The 20,268-nt window shown below is 36.5% G+C and overlaps 1 long non-coding RNA gene across 1 annotated transcript; it reads left to right on the top strand.

Moving 5' to 3' along the window:
• The first annotated feature begins 10,725 nt into the window (after nucleotides 1–10,725).
• On the top strand, nucleotides 10,726–13,112 carry LOC111249771 (uncharacterized). The gene is made up of 3 exons (XR_002673081.2): nucleotides 10,726–11,002; nucleotides 12,567–12,725; nucleotides 12,815–13,112. It is a non-coding gene; the product is annotated as an uncharacterized LOC111249771 (long non-coding RNA).
• The last annotated feature ends 7,156 nt before the right edge of the window (nucleotides 13,113–20,268 follow it).

The following is a 20,268-nucleotide window of genomic DNA, read 5'->3' on the forward strand; positions in this document are numbered from 1 at the left end:
GAGAAGGGTTTTTTCTACAATCTACAAAGAAATTTATTTACACTGTATTAAAAGGCAAAGGGTTTAAATAATATAAAAAGTTATTAACCAGATTTTAATTAATTGAATTTTAGTATGGTTAGTTTTATACGTTGTATAGTATGATTTTCCGTAAACTTCTGTAATCGTTTTTTGACGCTAACATCACATAAATATTTTAATTACCTTAAAATTATTTGTTCTTTTATCAATAGATTCGATTCCTTTCAAGATATCGCTAAGGCACACTGGAACTCACAACTCTGACACCTTCCGACATGCACTATTTCAGCTTGTAGTTAACAAGCTTTGACATAGCCCTCGAAGATGGCGTACGCTGTTTTTTGAAACGGTGAATGTCCAATAATGTTTTCCCGTGTTCTTTTATAAAAGATTGAATTCGTAACAATATATCTAAACACAGTATATACATCAATGCTAGAACCAAGTCCGCCGAGCTTTGCAGCAACAAGTGGCACACCCTTCCGAGTCATGTAGAGACGGGTATTAATTCAACGAAGCTAACACTTTACTAAGGTTAGATGATTTAGTAAAGAAAGCGTTCTTGTTTGGAGAACATTCTGTATAATGTATTTCTTGCAATATTTCAAAATTTAACAATTTTAAAAACGACACTGCGTCTCAGACAATCTTTCATTGTTACAGTCCAAAATTCACTTGATTAGTGTGCAAAAAAAGATTTTTAGTAAAATTTTTTAATTAGTTCTTTTCTTAAAACTTCCCAACTCCTGGCAGCAGCGATAGCTCTAAGTTACGTTTTATCTCTTCAACTTACAGGATGTCGATACTGCAAAAACAAATGGATGTGCGATTTGAGAAAGATTATTGCAAATATTATTGAAATTATAATACTAAAACAATAATAAAAAATGCCATTAAAATAGGCATGGCACTGGCATTTCGCTTTCTCTTGCACATCCTGCATACTGTGTTAATCTCCTACCGTATAATAGCCAACAGTGAACATTATCGGCTTAATTGTAATGCTGTAGCCTTGTTTATGATAAAAAAAAACAAAGCTATCCACTTTAAAAAATAATACGAATAATATGATAAAATAATAATAACATGCGGGCCTGGTATTTGTAATAAAAGGTATTAAGCGACCTATTTAAGCTATTACATTTAATTAGTAAGAATACTTTTTTTTCGTAGGTACTTTAGTATTCGTCCCTGAACAAATTTAAAAATATCGTCATAGTCGAGATAAATACCGAAGGTTCAAATATCTTTTCATTTTTTTTATTTATTAGAATTTTTATTAGATTACATACGGATCATTCAACAGTCAAGTGCAATATCGTGCATTTACTGGACAATCAAGCGTACATTAATAAGAAGTACCCGTGCTTCCACTTATTACTCATGCAACTCGGTAGAGACTTACGGTGACAGTCACATAGATCAAATGGAGGCAAGCATTTGAATCGATGTAATATAGTGTATGGTTATAGATATTTTCTCATCTTAAAGTAGGCGACTATTTTTGCGAATAGTTTTGATCTCATTTATGTATTAAACTAGGCGAGTATGCATAGGAAACGTCCTTCCCAATAGAGCGACGCTATCGGCAGGCACCACTTAAATTTCTATGGTAGGCTATATTTACCTATTCTATATAATAACATTATCTTATTTTCCGCTATAAATTATTTCCCACTGCAGAGCAGTCTCGTTTGCATTCTTGGTAAACAAAAACATAAAAGCGGAATTAGTTGTCAGAATGAATAATGTCCTAGTGGATGTTACCAAAGCACTTTAAAGCAGTCAAATGTTCATACGGATGATAGCCAAATTATTTTGGATAGTTTTTCTTCTAAGTCTTTTTCTTCAGCGTCTCCAGCGTTTTTGAGTCTTTCTGAAGAACTAAAATGTACCAATTTAATTACTCAAGTTACGTCTAAGAAAACAGTGGCAGTTGCATTCTTACTTCGTTTTCACAATGCTAATGTCCCGTAATCTGTCTTAATGTGTGCTTCACTGTGTTTTTATTAAAACTTTGTACTACAGTCTGGCGTGGATCCTATAAAAATCATTGAGAACTGCAGGTCGTCCAGAATAAGGCCTTCGCTGATGAAGCCCAGCTTTGAAGGTTCGTTCTTAGGTCAAAATGTTCAGTATCCACAACCTATTTAACTACCTAGCAGTACCTAATATCTTCAAGTGGTTGTCTGGGAAGCTACCGGTTGACATTATGGTTTACGGGTTCTCAATTTTACGCGTAGTAAAACCTTAGACATAAGATGTGAAACCTACCTATCTCAAAGAGAAAAGCTGTGCTTGCCAACTTGGCTCAAAAGAGGCAGCTGCAGTAGCGTGAAACAACATTTCAGTAGGAATTCCATCAGTCTCGCTGAGTTTAAGATTAAAGCAGGGGAGTACTGTCTGAAACTATGATTTTTATACCTGAACCTGCAATTTTAAGATACTTTAATAAGGAAAACGCAAAGCTAGTGTCCCTCGTGTATCCCTGTATTTTATAACAAATAAAATGTATGCTATTAAAGGAACAAATTTGTCATCTTCCGAACGCATTTACATGCAGAAACTTAATTTGCGTCAACAATGCCTACTCCTGATATTTATCTTTATATAGATATCGGCGTGGTGTATGCCATAAGTGGGCTTATGGCGCGTTAGGCGTTACCATATATTACAATATATGGTAACGCCTAACGTTCAAGGCCTTTTTACAATAAAATAAAATTGTATGGTTTGTATATATATATTTATATATACTAAAGTTTTTTTTATTAATAAATCCTTAAATCATGTATAGGATTTACAAACTTAAATATTATGTACATGGAATAAAATGTTTTTAGATAAAGTGCAAAACAGCAAATTTTTTCATTTACATTTTTCATCGAATCTGCGAGCATTCTGCGAAAGCTCTCCGGGTATCTTGCAAAAACGAGTAATCTCTACCTGTTGTAACTTCCCTATTAACCTATCTAAATGTTGGTGTGTTTATACGTAGATTATAAGATTTATATGTAAAATATGTATGAGGCGGTCAAGGATAGTGCTTTGAGCTGTCAATCCGATGTTGCTTTGATAGAATCCAAATACCTTTAATTTACTTCTATGCGACCTATACCTATATGCTCACCAGCTGAACAATAAGTCGGTCTTTGAAAAAGCTTAATGTGAGTGGCGTATTAAAAAACTGATTAGAAGTCCAATTACGCGGTATTCCAGCAGTCTATTGTGTTAAAAGTTGGTGCCCTGTTGAGCTGTGCCTTAAGCGGTTTTAGTGTGTCAATTCGAGCGATAGGAATATTTGATCAGTTGTTGCCATACTTCTTCGTTGAAGGACTTTGAGAGGTCTGCAGGCTAATCAAGAGCAGCTAGGATGCGTTCTGCAAAATGAAACTTTCTTGTAGACGTCCCAGGAGGTCTAATCGACGCAAGATTTGAGAGTATCGCTAATTCACCAAACCACGCAGCGGTAGTTTAAAATACATGAGGAATTTTACAAAAACCTAAATATTTTCTGAAAATATATAAAGAGGATTATAACCGATTATAATGGCGATTCCTAATTGGAAATGGCCCAAAAAGCCAAGAAAGCAAAAACACTGAAAACTGAAGATTTTGAGTGTCGTAACTTTTCGGTATTCATCGATTCCATCTGGATGCCTTCTAAGGCTCTGCGGGTTTTCTATGGTGACTATTTTTTGACGAATCGCCTTGACGTGACTATATTAGACCGACCGGCGCAAAATTGCGGGCTTTTCAATCGTTGTAAAATTTAACCTAGCAAATGGAATTAAAGCTTTTTAGTATACTTATTCATTGGAGTTCGCACCATTGTAGTTTCTTTATAAATGTAGATAGCTGCTTTTATCATTTACTTGGACGAACTAAAATTTGTGTACTTTAGGTCACCAGCAGCTCCAATGACTAGACGGAATTTCCTTTATTTAATAAAAATAACCTGGAAGATGCACCTCTCTTTTGTTGGTCATTAGATCTCAATAACGATAGCCTAAAGGCATCTTCGAAAAAAGACAATCGGGAAACAAGTCGTCAATTGGCCGAGAAAATGAACTGCAGACTGCAGTTCGTGACCTATCATCAGTCATCTTTACTCGTTCGAATTTACCCAAAAATTATAATGTTACATAAACTGAGTGAAAGGTACTGAGAAATTTCTTTTCATCATCTCTCAACATTTAGCCCTTCATTAAACAGGAATAACGTACACATGTAGAGAAAGCTGTTACGAATGACAAGAAGTGGTGTCTCTACATCAGTATAAATAGAAATAGTAATGAATAATGGCTTGGGGAAATACGCTTGGTTTCGCATCATGATTTGAGTTGGAACTAAAAGGGTCTTATCTACTGGGAGATGTTTAGTAAAAACAAGACGGTAAACAAGGATCTGCACAATTCAATTTAATTGAATATGCTAAGCTATCCAACCAAAAAACCCAATAGGCAAAGTCATCTTCCTGCCTTACAATCCAATTAAAAAGAAGCCGCCCTGCAAATACTTGAATAAGCCCTTTTGCAATCATCATATCCTCGGTCTCTTACGCCATCGAACCACTTTTTTTTATCACTATGCATGAAGCTGGTAGTCATACATTCAATAATGAAGGAGAGTACCAAAAACTGATTGTACTCCTTCGGCACCAGACTTCAATGAAACGAAGCAAATAACTTGATTGAAAAATGGGAGGAAAGTGGTAAATAGGGAGGACGGATACATAATAAATTAGATTACTATTATAGTTCAGATAAAACGCAGCATTTTCAATTTTTTTGTGGAAAACGACCATTACTTTTCGACCGACCTAGTAGTTTGTCGTTTACTGAAAAGCAAGTGTTGTGTACCGAAACCTATAAGAGGAAGTAAATTTGCGACATCGACTTTTTGCAGATGTCAGAATTTTGCAGAAGCAGCCCAGAGTGTTTCGTATATGATCAGTACTAGCAAAGATATATAGGCTAGACTAACAATTATTCTCTGGAGAAAATAGTACCAGTACAACGACAAGGCGTTGTTTCATTAACTGAGAGCTCGACGGCTGATTCTCCTTGAACTTTATTCTAGTACGGTAAATTGTATTTCAGTGATTTCCTTAATTTGCCGATAGTTTTGTCGTTTGTATGTACTGATGTCGGGTAGATACATAATTTACAGTGGCAATGCAAAATATTCTTAACAGCCTAATTATTTGTTTGCTTGACCATTGCAAACCATATACCAAAAAAATTCTACTACACTTAATTTGTATCATCAAAAAAAAACATAGCAGACATATTAAAGCTTGCTTAAAGCGAAAGCGAACAAAAAGGTAGTATACTAGGCTTCTAAATTTTATAATGGCTACATTTCTAACGAGAGGAGAATTAGTAAAACTTATTTTTTTTTAGAATATAATGAATGTGGATACCATAGTCCAAATTTTGTTGGAAGTATACCCAAAGGTATTGACTGCAATTGTCGTTTTAAACAATCATCGCGCAACTAAAGGCTTAAAGAATTTCGAAAAAAGAGGAAGTAAGAACGAAGAAACACATCATAGAACCTGCTCTAAAGTTATCCGTTAGCAATGATCCTATGTTCATATGGAAGTCTCTAACACGGAAGATATTGCACAGACAAGAAGAGAATTGAAGGGAAACTCCTATTGAAGAGAAACTGCTTATAGTTTCATCCTTGTTTTTAAAGCCTTCGTAACGCATTTGGTTAGAGTTGTATAATTTGTCTCGTACAATAAGGTACTAGCATCGTCATGAAATCGAATGACTTTTAACCACACACAAATCATGTAGGTTGTTAATATACACATTAAACAGTGTTAACCCTAGCACCGATTCTTGGAGCACGCCCCAACCAATTTCTATGACTAAACTCACCTTGTCTTTAATCGTAACCTTTTTCACCTATTAAGTATGCTTTAATCATTTCACAGGCATTAAATTAAACTTGTTAACAAATTTTTGTTTATTCATGCTATCAAAAGGTTCTTCCAATCTAGGAAACTTACGAATGTAAGAGCCAATTATTCCTCTCAACTTCCTATTTTGTGGCCCTCAGCATCGTATCCTTTGATTCAGAATCACACTATTTTTTTCACATGGAGTTTACTAAGTGCGTATTTACACTACAGATTTTGTTTAAAACTTGACATATCTAGTTTTTAGGGTTTCTGTTATCATTTTTATAAATATATAGAGGTAAGTATGCAAAGCTTCATCTTTACTTTGAGGAGCATCGTAACTACCGTTCTCCGTTAAGTTGCTGATTTCATTAATTTTTTAAAATTATTTCTTGTGTATGTATTAGCAATAACCTGCGCGCACTGGAATTACCTGGCCTTACCTCTGCAGAAATGAAACGACATGGTCACCGTATGGTTGCCTAACCATATTCCAGAATTAAAATTTGAACTAGTGGTGGGAGCACGTTCATGATTATCATGGCAACGCCCTCAAAAAGATGAGCATTAGCAATTCAGACGACTCTGCTACGTAGTACAACCAGTTAACAACTAAAAACTGTTTCAAGAAGTACTATTTTCTATTTTTTTTCCATAAAATGTTTGGTTATTGAATTGAATCAATTTGGCTTCATTCTTCCCTTACATAATTTTTAAAGATTTCTTATAGAAAAGTACTTCATTTACACTTCATTTTATTCAGCAGGTATACTGTATAGGCTCCTAGCATATCTAAAAATCAACGTAGTGCGTGGCAAGGTGGCAGCTTGAGAACAGAACCCAGTCTCGACTTAAAATTTTCGGCGTTTAATGCACTTCCGATTATATAATTGACGCTTTCAGTACTTAAATAATCCGACAGACAAGTTATTAACTAGATAAATATGGTTGACTCAATATGAGTGACCTATATTTTAAGGATAAGTTATGGGGCTAAGTCACCTATGAATTTTTTCAGATTCTGTTTTAATACTGTAGAGGAAAGACGAAAAGTCCCCTTCCCGGCAGAGCATAGATTATTTTAGCTGGTATACTCTGTTCGGACTGAGTTCCTCGCTCTATGTTTCGAGTTTACATCCAGTATTGCCGTTAGGCATTCCATTAGACGTTCGAACCCCAACACGAAACGAAGTGTGTCTGTGCTTTGAACACAGACCACAATGTACCCCTAAGATTAGCAGACGAATATGTCACCCACTAAGCTATCGCAACGATGAACTGAGAATGCTGCTTTTTCTATTTTTTAGTGAGCTCTGATTTCGCATATATGGTGACCTTAAATATCCAAAGCCTTTCTTAAATCCCCTCCAGATGCAATTATTGTTGCAAACATTTAGGAAAAAAAATAGTTGCTCTACCTTTGAATATCCGGTTTATCTTTAGTTACGGCTATTTCTTGTCACCCGGATCCGTTAGGCCTCATGTTAAAAGCTAATTGTCATATGGTGCTACATACCTCAGCAGGCGCCTAATTAACATCTCGAAAAACGTATGAATTCTCTAAATGAAAATGTTAAACCCCTTAGTTTCCTTTAAGTGTTTGCACTGGACGTTCGCGCCAATTTGTTAGCGCTTTGAAGTAAGTTCAATCTCATTTTTTGCAAAAACATAAATTGGGTTTCTTTTTCTTTAATGATGAGCTAATAATGGTTTTCTTTAAGCTCAGTAGAGTTATGTGAGCCTTCGCGAATACGAACGATACACCTATTGTATCATCGTCTCGTATGTCACACAAATAAAATACGCAATCATACACCAGTTAAAGCCAATTAAATATTACGGAAGTGTCGAAAATTTTGGTTTATTCATTGAGTACCAAATCAATTCACTTATTATCTTCTCCGGAAATACTTTCATTTTATCTGAACTTTTGTCTTGTTTAATGCCGAACATTTAAACTTGTTATTATAGTTATTATAGTTGCGTGAAGAATGGGAGTATTTTATTTCATTTACCACTAAAACCTAGTTGACACTTGATCAAAGGTAGATTACGGAAGTTGGATAACCTATTTACCAAAATATGTTAATATTCTCCATGCGGCACGATGCTGCTGTATCTGCATATCGAATACGTAAAATCCTCACTTCTTTCTTTAGTATATTCTGGAAATTTTCACAGTGTCTCCTTCCAGATTATATTTTAGTTTATACCAATGGGTTGGCGGACTAATCCAAGGACCGAGGCATTGGCCTGATATGTTTGTACGGACACTGCGAAGTTTTTTGATATACCGAGAACCCAAAAGAATTTTATGGATACTCGCTAAAACAGTTCATCTTAAATGGCAGAAAAAAAAATTAAATATTGGCAACCAATTTTACTGAGTTTTTCCAAATATATTTTTCTCAATATATCGTTATGTTATCTAATATATCCATAATAAGTTATCTAATAAATCTTTATTTTATTTTTTCTGGCTTCAGCGTCCGCGCATATTCTGCACTTAATTCGTCGGCACTTTATTATAAAAAATATTACATAACTGCCTGAATGAGTGCCCAGTATACCATTTCTCTACGCATTCTCGGTTTTGCCGAAATACCATTCCGTTCGCTGTATATTTCTATTTCTTTTTTCATAGCCTTCAATTGAGACTAATTTTCTTTGTAGCACATAAAAAGACATCCCATGATCTTTTAATTGCACTAATGACAAATTAAAAGAACACAGCATAGATCATCTTTTCTTGATTATCTGTGCTATCTTTTATTAATAATAATTCAGTGTTATATAAAGATGTTATTTTTGTTTGTTGCCGCCATAATTAACAGGTGTTGCTTCGTTTGACGTATCAATGTTTGAATATACCTACACACAACTAAGGTGCTAGATGATCATCCTAGCTTTTCGATCGATGAGCATTTTAGCCTTGTTTTAGCTGTTATCATAGTGCCTGCAATAACAATCCGTTTCCGGTATATGTAACGTAGATAATAAGCCCCAATAAACCATTTTGTTTTTCATCATTTACATCCAAATTGGCAGCCGATAAAAAGTTGCCGTTTGTATTTGTGACCCGAAGTTTCATTTTCACTAATTCGGAACAGGCAATTTTAACTTAATTAACTTCTTCATATTAATGAATCGACTTTTCGTCAAGAGTTAATATACAAGCTTTCTAGCTTCAAAAACAGAACCTCCAATTGAGACAGCGGATAGCAATTCTACTACTTTGGTTTCCAAGCAAAGGTTAATTATGTCTACCAAAATATAAGAACATTTTGAGTAAGCATCTAAAAGACTGCGTCACAGAGTTATTTTAGCATTTGAGCGACGGTTTGTTTAGGCGCAGTTTACTAGACTCTTTTTCACGACTTTTTTTTAGTCTTCAACACATAAGCAGGCAGTGTTCATACTTGAATAATTGAATGTCATTTTATTATTTATACATTTCTTGACTTGTTGATCACATTGCAACCATTTGGCATGAGCGTTATTTTTCTAATGCATGATCTTTTCCTCTAAAAAAAAATTACTTTTAAGTATTTATAACTTCAGTGGGTATTTTAGGAGAATATGCAACTATAATTGAGTTTTCGTGAAACGCCAAGAAACAAACGCTCCTGTTTAAATTTTTAATTTTTTAACACCACCTGATTCGCTTGCTGTTGATCACTGATACCAACATTATTATTCATTTGTTAATGAAGTAAATTATTATCACTGCCGGCTATGATTATGTTGCAGCTTATTGATACGCCTAATAAATGAGGTGGTAAATTTAAGAAACCTTACTTAGAAGTTTAAAAATTTGGTAAGTATTTCCGGCTTGCTTTTAAAACAGACGGAAATTTTAATTCTCCCGATAAACCCACTAATATATTTTGTCCAGAAGATCAAATTATTTTTCATGCAATGATTGTCTAATTAGATATAAAATCCAGATAAGAAATACCATAACAAGTAGAAGGTATTAAGCATGTTTCAGATTATTTAATTTTTCTGTACAAAAACATGTCAAATAGCTGGAACGTTTTCTAAACTCTCTACCCTTTTAAATTTAAAAATTATTATATATGATTATTACTGTTTGATTGCTAATGCTGTTCTTTTCCTGATTCTGGTTTTTCTGATTCCGAAAACTTTCGAACATAACGAACGACTCGAATGTTTTGTTTGCCTTACATAAGTTTAACTTTCAGAAAGAGTTTTTGATAGAGACAGCGTTTGGCCGGTCACTAATAAAGTTAGGCGAAAGGTTGTGGGATGGAAATGTGGTAGCAGGATTATACATCGACGTACCGAAGGATTACGTATCGACGTATTATAAGGAAATATATCAAATACTGTATCTTATTCAGATCTTTCAGATTCTAACTCAGATTTTGGTTGAAATTTGTTCTGGCAAAGCTGCTAAATATTGCTTCAAACGATTCAAACGACTTCTTCCAACACGAACCAAACTGCGGCTATGCCCGGTTGCGAAATTAGAGCATTTTGTGTGTTTCTAAGTTTGATAAGCACATACATAGCCACTGCACCCTACACATGGACAGTTCAGTATAGTACACCGGTAATGACCATCTGAATATAGGTTGTTCTAGAGCTCCCACGTGACATTGGTGCAGTAATTCAAATTAATAAATATAGAATCTTCTGTAATGTCCCGTTGCAAACCACTCGCCATTAGCTGTAATATTAGAACTCTGCTTGCACTCCATTTTACATAAATACTTACGGTTCTTATCATTTGTAATGTTGTATAGTCTGGACGTTCGCTTGTAGCTTTCAAAATTATCGCACCATATAATGTAAACAATGAGATTATTGAGAACTATGCCTAAAATTACCTGGCATGCCTCTAATTTGCAAGTGACTTTAATGGTGACGCAATTCCTTCTTATTAGATCATATCATACAGTGGTGTAGGATGTTGGCTATAATTGCATCCGACATCAGGCGCTACTGAATGCTGCCCTCAGGGTTGTCACTCCCTCTCGTCAGCGGCATCACTATTGCGGACTCATCATAAAGCTTTTGACATATTCCAGTGATATAAGCCAGGTCTGTGTTTATTTGTCTACCAATCTTAATACTGTAGTTATTCAGGTCTTAACCAACATGGAATGTTCCCTCACCTTCCATCATATTTCGACCAAAGAAGTTTCCATTCTCATCAATTATTAACCTGAAGCTGAACAGATAACATTTCCAAATTGCTTATGGATCACCGCTGTAAGCAAAACTGTGTGCTTAGTTTCTGAATTCTTAAGATTTATTTTCTGCTCATTAAGCCGACTATGTTTGACGGAGTAAATCAGGAACACGCTACTTATCTCCTGACTGTGTGTACGCCAGAGACAAAGGGCGTACAGAGTATCGCAACTTTTTGTATGCAATTAAGGGTATCATCTCCGGAGTTTCACTAATCTTGTGGTTGAACTAGGATAATGTTTTACACAATTCAACAGGCTGACGTAAACTTGAAGGCATCGGTGTATTTTGCCCAGCACCTCGGTTACTGTGATTAAACTTCTGGATATTAGCGTAGGTTTGTACAAAATATCTTTTAATGCAGTTTATTGTTCAAATGACCAGCGTGGGAAAGTTGCAAGCGAATCCTCCATTACAAACCGTTTCCTTGTAACGCTTAAATAACCGTTATAAATTTCATCAAGCTCTCTAAATTCTAATTAAACTCACTGACGGTGACATACTCTTCGTACTGCCTCTGTGAATTTCTTTACCTCCAGCAAATCAGTTTCATCCCAAGTTGCATGTTCTAAGTTGAGAACGCTAGAGTCTAGAAATGCTTTTGGCCTCGTGCTTAGAGTATTGGTTTCAACAAGAATGTCAAGAAGTTTATTGCAGTAATATAGATCACTGGAAAAAGGAAAACTGAATAATTTAGATATCTTCAACTAAGATGTTATTACGTAACAACATCGAAAGCAAAATTCGTTTTCGTCGGTTCCGCCACAAACTAAATCAATCAATTCTAGAAGTAAAGCATGAAGAACATAACCTTTTTGAATGTGTCCGAATGACGCCAGTTCGGAAACAGTATATTAACAGGAAAGTATATAAACAGTTTCTAGAATTCTTCATCTGAATTTAAACAGGACCAAGAAAATAGAACTCAGCTTATGCACCGAAGATATGTATATGGGCCATGTAGAAAAGATAATAGACTTTAATGCTTACATAAGTTTTACGGCGACATACGTTTCATGTAAGTATGAAAGCTGTTAGCTGCGCCTTATTTCGAACTGTACCGAATGTAGCGGCAAATGTAATTATAAAATTCCTTTTGATTGTTATTGTTATTATATCTATTTCCAGTGGGTAATCATTTGCTATCTTGAAACCTCAAGAATTGTGTCGGCTTGTCACTAAGACGGATACAGATTAAAAGCATACCAAAGGAGAGGTTAATTACCATAAAAATAAACGACAAACCAAAGTCTATTTAACAACGGAGTTACCCTTAAACTAGCTTAATAGTGTTATCCATGATATGTTTATATGTTTTTACATTATTGATATATTAACTCTTCCATGTGAGATTCTAAGTTTGAAATAGATGTACTTGTTTTATGCAACCATACGAAAGCCATAATTACTTCAGGCTTGCAGGTTACTTGTGTTTGACCGTCAAGATGAGAGCTGTTAATTTCTCGGGAACGGGCGTTCTCACATGAAGAGTACCAGGTCTGCCGTTATTCGGGGTCCTACTTGTAAAAGATGTGTGCGTCTCAGAGACACTTGTTGTCTGTTTTTAAGATGGGTATGTAGACGAATTAGCGCACTATGTTGAAGCTAGTGTGCTCCTCTTATTCTCACTGATAATAGCAATTTCTTTTCTTTGATTTCTAGATTTCGATGCGTTTTAACGCAAAAAAAGATCTGCTGATGATTGCAGAATTCCGCAAAACGTCTCCTACTTTACATCAGAGTTGGCCCTCGGGGGAATGCTGTGATAATCCAGTCGGCGCTATACATAAAATCTGTAGGCCAACCACAACCTTTGATTTACCTGAGTAGATAGGACGGACATTGCAGCAACGAACTCAGTGTTCGTGGAAACTTGAAGGTTAATAGATTACCTGCTGTTAAAATTTGAAAACAGATCGGACGTGATCAAAACATATCACTGCCAATCTAGCGAATAAAACTACAGTGTATAACTGTAAAAGTAGTGTCATTAAGAGGGCTGCTCTTCGCTCGGAAACAACCAGTGGACGATTCAATTTAATGTGAGTGTAAAGGCAGCAATAACTTGAATAGGAGTATATACTTGTAACACGTTTTAGCGCCTAAATCGATCATTACCATATACCGCTTATTAGTGGTCGTTTTATAAGACGTAGATTTCTATTCAATTATAAATTCGTTTTTAGTAGTTTGCTCATATTCTGTACACTTATCTCTACCGTCGGAGTTAACATACATTTTTAAACCGTGTCACATGTTAGGTCGGTCACACCTCCACTGCTTGTCATTCTAACTGGTTTTAAAGAAAGAGATGAGATGTAGGCGATGGCGCACAAGAATTGTTCTACATAAAAACTACACGCAAAGCCTAGCATGCTCATGAAAAAGATAGTATGATCCGACCGATAGTTAGAGTTTGGTTTCAAAACAAAATATTCTCTATTATAGTAGAAATATTATTCTAATGTTTGCCTAGAGTCTATCATTTTCAGTAGTCCACCTTAGAGTAGAAGCAAACAATGCTACTCCACCCAATGAATGAACCGATTATTTGCATTAATATCACTTGATAATCCTAAACAATTTCTAGCGAGTACACTGGTTGAGTTACATGGCGGGATATATGCCAGCAGAAAATTTTACTGCATACATTTGGTCGCTCCGTCTTACCAGAGGTGGTCGATCCTCCACGCGTGCGAGATCCCAGCCTTGGAGGGTTGTCGTCCTTAACCAGATAGACGTTACCAACTTCAATGATTTTTGGTTTTCCCTTGTGATCCATGTTTGCTAAGCACAGTTACAAAAGGTGCTCTCGTTACTAGTAGGCATATAGGAAACTGAAATAGTCTATTTTCTGCAACAGTACCGAACGTAGTTGACTTAATACCGCTTGCAACATGCAAGTCAAGGGATATAAGCGATGCTAGCGCGAGACCTATTGGGCTGCCATGTAGGGGCTGAAAAGATGAGAACAGTAGAAAAAAATAAACATCGATAGTAATAGAGCTGAATGCTCAATTGTTGACTACGGCGGCGAGCCTGCAAACAACCGTGGACAATTCTTGATAACTAACAAGGCTACGCCTAGAAGCCCTGAGAAGTACTAGTTTGACCGTGCCGACCAGCCTTGCTACTAATCCATTTTGCCATGGGACTCAAGCACAGTTGAGCGATTAATTTATCCTACGCTAGCGCACCATTGGATCTCGAATCGAATTGGACAGTGATTTAATGTTGCTAGCCGCCCGAACAAATATTTGAGTCTTGTCTAGGGAACGTAAATTCAGCCGGGTTGTATTTAGAAAATGGGCCATGAAATCATGTAAGCATCTGGCGTAAATACCGCTGGTACGAGTTACCGACGAATTGCGCGAATACCGTTGTAGGTCATGAGCGTGATGTAGTATTTGGCCGTGCCCACCAAATTGAGTATAAAATGCTTTACAGAAATCGATGCCGTTTGAGACGAATATAACTAATAGTGCGACTCGATCTACCGAGAGTGATAGCTGGACTTCGTCAACAGACTACGGGTTAGTGAAGTGTCGCTCAAACTTGGCCACTTAGGAAGGTCAGAACGGATTGAACAGCATACACGACAAAATGCGCGGTGACGATGTTGGATGAGAAGCTTAGCGAGACATGGCTTCCCTAATAAAGCTATGGGCTTTACCTTGTCATAGCTGAATTGAGGACCTCTTGTCAATCCCATTTTGGCTTGCAAGAGTCGGTCTTCGTCATTAAAAAGTACATAAGATGCTATTTACTACGTGGTCGCTTATCGCATCAGGCCTCTCTTATTATTCGAAGCCTTTTTGCTGTGTCTACTCGATTGAATTCTTCTCTGCGGTTTTATGAACTTCGGGGTCAGAAGACAAAGGATGGCGAAAAATAATAAGACCTTGTTTGAGATGTAAAACGCCACTTTGTAGCTGCATGCACCGTTGAAATCGTTAGAGAAAGTACTTATACTGGCTCAAGAGGAGCCAGGATCAGGTAATGTTCCGTAGCGAACAATGGGAAACTCTTTTAGCTAGCAAGTCTAAGTATCTTGTACAATCCGTCGTCCAGCCAGTCTAGATCAGGCGACCTTTACTAATTTGCCCTTAGCTTTGCTACTGACACCCTATTTGTGGTAAAGTAACTAATTTTCTAGATACGTGGCACGTGATACCATTCAGGCGACGAAATGCGCTGAATCTTCGCCACTCGATTATAAATAAAGTTTTTCCATCGCGTGGGTCGCTTAACAGTGCACTAATAGAAAACCGTGTAGCAGTCTGCATAATATAGTGTTCGGTCAGTTTTTACCATTAGGCGTTTAACGATGAACGCCCGGAATCTGACTGAGATAGGGGCGGCCGTTCCAAATGCAGAAGCGCAGGTCCTTTGCGTAGTGCAAGACGGGATTTTGCCATTACCTCTGAACGTGCAATATTATCCATTTGAGGGTGGGCTTTTACAGTATGAACAGTGCCTGGAGCATCGTCAAATATGCGAAGACTGTAGATGTGCACCAGCTTGTTTACTAAATCGTACTGTCCCGGAAGAGACAGCTCACACAAATCGTTCAGTCGCCTACATCTTAAAGGTATCCGATGCCGCTCCGGCGATTGTGTCGTTCCATCGTAAGCAGCAGCTTCACAAATCGTAGATAAATTATATGCAAGCAAATGCAGGACGGCTTGTTTGACCAATGCGAATTGAAATGAGAAGCAGTCGTTTGTTGGATCCTACAGCATTTAACAGTAAAAATGGTGTTGTTAAGATGGTCGCGAGAACCAATGGAAGAATCGAATTACTATCAATCTACATTTCTATCTTACTATCAATCTACTTATAAATGTACACTTGCAACACCCTTTGTTGTCTAAAGCGATCATTGTCACATGGTGCTCTTTGATGGTTGCTCTATGCTTGGTAGGCTGCTATTAAGTTTATGGAATTCTGAATTTTTTATTAACGGTCATCTCGTACTAGATATGCATGTAACTCGGTATATGTTGTAAGAGCTAACGTACACTGCCAGACCATGCTACATGGTAAGTCAACCATACCATTACTACTCGTCGCTTTGACTGATGTCGAGCAAATGGGTGCCACCTGGTGAAGGGGATGACACACAAGAATTGTTTTTTTACCAAATTTATAGCTACACAGCTTCGCATGTTCACTGGAAAGAAATATGACTTGATTGACCGCCAAACGACTTCGTCTCTTGCAAGATATTGTGCATGATCGTAAAGTATTATATCCGTTTCAGATGAAATATGACCAGCAGCTATCAATGCTAATTATCAAGTCTGCTTTTTAGAGCCAAGTTTGTTCCTGTAGTTAGCTAAAAGTCAAAGCTACTAAACTCTTCGCCTTAAATAAAGGCACGGAATATGATAGTAGATTGATATAGAAAAATGTTGATGCAAGGACATTGAGCAGGGAGCCTCTTCATCAAGTTATATAAGTTATGAATTATCTAGATGTTTGAAGACGTTTGTAACTAAAATAAAGCTTGGATTAATTCTTTAATTCTTAGAATTGGCCTTTTTCGTAGTGCGAGTAATCTAATTGCTGCCAAAAATTGCGCATGAGGAGTTTCCATTATATTGAACCTCTTATGATTTTAATTGTAGTCTGACGCTTAAGTCAGATGAATTTCACATATAACCTGCAAAGTTCTCATCAAGAAAAAAACTTGTTTAACACATCATGTTGTTAACGAATAGCATATTTTCTTGAGGTAACCTATGAAAAGATAGCATAAGAGTTTATAGTATACAATATGGCTAGTTCCTGTTCATATGTGATCGTATCAAACTAATGGACTACTGGCCCAAGTAAAAAATTCCGATATTAAGCGATACCTTGGATACTTCTTTTACGTAAGTCCGTGCACAAAGAAGGCCAACCAGCGGTATATACTATATAAAAATTAATTTTCCTAAAGAAATAATATTTAATATGTTGGCTATGGTAATGCAAATGGTGAGTAGACAGCTCATGAGAAGCCTCCAAAAAGCTCTCCTTGATATAAAATAATAAGAAAAGAAGCCAGTCTTATTAAGTATCATTGTTTTTAGTTATTTAATGCAATATGTTATAAATATTAAAGGCAAATAATTTTAAATGACACCATTTATTACATGAAATTTGGTCGCCATGAGTGACACACCCTATTAAACTGGTATGTGAGAAGTAATATTTTATTCATTCATTAATTGGAAACTATCCAAGGGAAGTTGCCTAAAAACTCGTTTTATAAAATTAATACTCAGTGTGAGTAAAGGAAACACGAAAAGCATGGAAGAGCGCGAAAAGCGGAGTTAAAAACTTAAAGGATCTTGAATTCAAATACATTTTGTAATTGTGATGTGGCAAAAACTACGCCAAGCCGAGGCACTAAGAGTTCTTTTACTTAGTCGGAGCAATGTTACCTTGTCTAATTTCGCTAATGGCAAAGAGGGATAAAATGAAGAGCTTAATCTGCACTATGCTACAACAACAGTGAAAGCTGCCACATGTGGAATATCATTTGAAACATGTCGAAGTGCATGTGCACTGTGGAGGACATCAGTAATCAGTTTGTGATTTTAAGGAAACAAGATGAAATTTGTCGGCCAAGCCATTTTAGAGTGACCAGTCCACATTCGACTCGACATTCGTTTACGGCCCTGTTGAAGCTAAAAACGAAGAAGTGCTAGTCAGCATTAATTAGAATTTGCTGTTGACTTGTTGTTGAATATCTTGTTTGAGACTGTTTCAATTGTTACCGTTCGATGTGGCCGGCATCGCTAGGTCGTAGACAGGGCATTTGAGCTGTGAAATAACAGCCTTGTAACATCTTTTTGTCCTGCTTCATTGAAGTAAAAATGTCGATTGTACGTAATTGTTAAACAAGCGTCCAAAGTTCTTTCTCCCTGTAAGACTTACTCAGTAAAAGAATTTATAAGAGACATTCTGTAGTATGCAGCTAAGATGTAAATTAAATAAATATTCGGAAAAAGGTATGAATATTTTTAGCAGTTACTACTAATCGTAGTTATGTTACCATCAACACTGAAATTTTATAAATAAACCAAACGTCTCTATTGTATTATTGTGGTGTTTGCGGCGTCTATGTTTTTGGATTGAAAAAAGGCAAGTAGCTGTAAAGTGGTTGCCTAGCAGTAAATACTCCGACTCTGCTCGGTCACGACTTGTGCCAGAACATGGTCTTTTTAATGCCATGTTTGACATCGGTACTGGTGTAATACTTTAACCTAATAAAGCAGGCACGGAAAACGGACCAGTTGCAGGTGTGTTGGATCAAAGCGTGCACGGCGATTGGCGACATAACTTCCGCTGCTTGAAGTAACGTAAGAAACATGAGTACACAAGATGATAGAAATACATTTTGTGGTCTTAGTGGATAAACTACGCGCTTCCCTATCAAATCAGACACTTCTCAATTACTCTGGTTGCGTTAATGAATCGTCAATAGAGATTGTGTCAGTTGTCGTGAATCACCCTTTGCGAAGACGCCATATAGGCTTCTGCAGAACACCGTGCACTTCAAGGCCGCTTTTAGTTTACAATTACGCACATTTGAGATGTCAGAAAATCATCGTGTCAAATAGTATGCTATGCAACTCTTGTTACAAGATTGCAACCTAATGTTCAGACTGAGGATTGATTTTGTATGTGCATACGTGAGGACTGTTAAGAAAAGTAGAGTACAATGGCACTTTGTCGAGTGAAATGTGCTAGGATACACCAAAGTATCCTTTTATCACAGATACTGGTTTCAGGCTGGTTGGTCTGAAGGTATCCATTTTAACTAAGCTACAAACACTCATGCTCAATATACTGTCAGTATGCAAATTATGCGCCTTAGTGTTATAATTTATTAAATAGCAAAATCGAATATTATTGATTTGTAGATTCGTCGCATCGCCGTTGGCTCTTTTGGTAGACACGGTTTGTTGCGGATCTATTACTGTAAGCAACCATCATACAAATAGCTGTCTGCCTTACAAAAGTCATCACAGAGCTTGTCGGTCATCCGTTCGTCTTGCTGCATGTTAAAGTCGACCAAAATAATTCGTGGTGTGCAAAAGTCGTACAAAAAATCGAATATATCACAAGCGCACTTGATCCCTACCAAAATACTTCAGTACTCTCTTCTGCATTAGTACATAACGCTGACTCTTCATCAGGGCTATACTGCTGCTGAAATAACCCACAATATCTTTATAACTTAATAAATCAGTTATAGATAGTATTCTCAATTAACAAATTCTCGCCTTATACAACCCTATTCCTTTTTTTTACACTATATTTTGACGTTGGTAAAAACGTGCCCTGTTCAAATTTGATTTTTTAAGATGCGCGTGTCGCGTTTTGTATGTGTTTAGTTATATATTTTTTACCAAAAGAACACTCGCTTTTATTATAATATATAGTAGAAAGTAAATATATGGAATCATGGTGGAGGCAAAATATTATCTCCAAAGTAGGAGCAGAGAGCAGTTATTTCCTATGTATTCGTGCCTGACAAATTCTCATAGAATTTGTCATAGAATAGAACTTTCTTGATTATACAAAAGTAACAGTTCAACGCATTGCAATTTGCTATGCGATTACTAAGGAATCAGAAGATGGTTTTATATATCATAACGGAAATTCTACTTCAGCACCGAGATTAAACGACCGCATAACGAATTGAAGTGGAACAGAAATGCATTTTTGATAAATCTGATATCTCAATAATTTCAAATGGCGATGCTACAATTGTTCGTATTGCTGAAAATATATTGGGAAAACATCAAGCAAAGTCTTTTGAAGCCAGTAACGCCAAAAGGCTCGTTCGCTATTACCTGCATGTGAGCCTTCTCAAGAATGAAGCACAAGGTCTATATTAGTGCCTGTATTAAAGCACTTCGGATTCAGGTATGTAAAAGTCTCGAACAGCTGGTGGACATGGTGTAACGGGATTACATGGTAACAGATGATGGTTGCGGAAGAAAGGATACACCAGAGGGACATATAGAACAGTGGCTGATATAATGCGTCGGCCTCACGGCACAGCGAAAAGTACGATACAACAAACCACCAGCTCTAAAATTTCGTTTGAATAAATG

Source organism: Varroa destructor, unplaced genomic scaffold, assembly GCF_002443255.2.
Source record: "Varroa destructor unplaced genomic scaffold, Vdes_3.0 BEIS01000004.1, whole genome shotgun sequence".
NCBI lineage: Eukaryota > Metazoa > Arthropoda > Arachnida > Mesostigmata > Varroidae > Varroa > Varroa destructor.